Below are 1,339 nucleotides of genomic sequence, written 5' to 3' on the forward strand. Positions count from 1 at the left end.
TGCGATGCTGTTTCATTTCATAACAGGTCCCCTTTGGTTGCCACCCCCAGCACCCTTACAGCACAGCGGTATGTCAGCGATATTCTACGCCTCGTTTAATTACCGTTTATGGCAAGCGACCCTGCTGCTATATTACAGGAAGATGATGCCCGCCCGCACACGCCGTGTTACTACTGCTTGTGTTCGTGCTTCCCAAATCCTATCTTGGTCTGCAAGGTGGCCGAAAATTTCTCCAAATGAGAACGTCTGGAGCATTATGGGTAGGGCCCTCCAACCAGCTCGGAACGATGTAAAGTGTAAGTCATACAGAATTTGGCACAGTGTCCCTCAGGACGACATCTATAAACTATCAATCAGTCCCAAGGCTGGTAACTGCTTGGATAGGGGCATTATTGACTTGCCCTATTTGTGAAGCTCTTTCTCTTGAATAAATCATCAAATTTCTTCTGAAACTGTAATCATCTGTTCATCTGTACATGTAGGTCACATTCTTTCATGTTTCAGTTCTATTTTCCTTTTTTGTCTTTTTTTGGTAAAAGTAACTCTTTATTGTATTGAAACTTCCTGGCAGATTAAAACTGTGTGCCGGACCGAGACTCGAACTCGGGACCTTTGCCTTTCGAGGGCAAGTGCTGTACCAACTGAGCTACCCAAGCACGACTCGCGCCTCATCCTCACAGCTGTACTTATGCCAGTATCTCGTCTCCTACCTTCCAAACTTTACAAAAGCTCTCCTGCGAACCTTGCAGAACTAACACTCCTGAAAGAAAGGATATTGCTGAGACATGGCTCAGCCACAGCCTGGGGGATGTTTGCAGAATGAGATTTTCACTCTTCAGCGGAGTGTACGCTGATATGAAACTTCCTGGCAGATTAAAACTGTGTGCCGGACCGAGACTCGAACTCGGGACCTTTGCTTTTCGTGGGCAAGTGCTCTACCAACTGTGCTACCCAAGCACGACTCACGGCCCATCCTCACAGCCTTACTTCTGCCAGTACCTCGCCTCCTACGTTCCAAACTTTACAGAAACTCTCCTGCCAACCTTGCAGAACTAGCACTCTTTATTGTATTGTGTGGTATAGTTGCTACACGTTCCAGAGAAGAAACGAATTTTCAGAAGGACAAAAATCTGCCATACTGGCTGTCGTTAGTTGGCTTAGCCGGCCGCTGTGGCCGAGCCGTTCTAGGCGCTTCAGTCCGGAACCGTGCTGCTGCTACGGTCGCAGGTTCGATTCCTACCTCGGGCATGGTGTGTGTGCTGTCCTTAGGTTAGTTAGGTTTAAGTAATTCTAAGCCTAGGGGAGTGATGACCTCAGATGTTAAGTCCCATAGTGCTTA

At 47.6% G+C, this 1,339-nt stretch overlaps 1 non-coding gene across 1 annotated transcript; it reads right to left on the minus strand.

Annotated features, from left to right (window-relative positions):
* Positions 1-582: 582 nt before the first annotated feature.
* On the minus strand, positions 583-657 carry Trnas-cga. The gene has a single exon. It is a non-coding gene; the product is annotated as a tRNA-Ser (tRNA).
* Positions 658-1,339: the final 682 nt, after the last annotated feature.

This window comes from Schistocerca piceifrons, chromosome 1 (genome assembly GCF_021461385.2).
Source record: "Schistocerca piceifrons isolate TAMUIC-IGC-003096 chromosome 1, iqSchPice1.1, whole genome shotgun sequence".
Classification (NCBI taxonomy): domain Eukaryota; kingdom Metazoa; phylum Arthropoda; class Insecta; order Orthoptera; family Acrididae; genus Schistocerca; species Schistocerca piceifrons.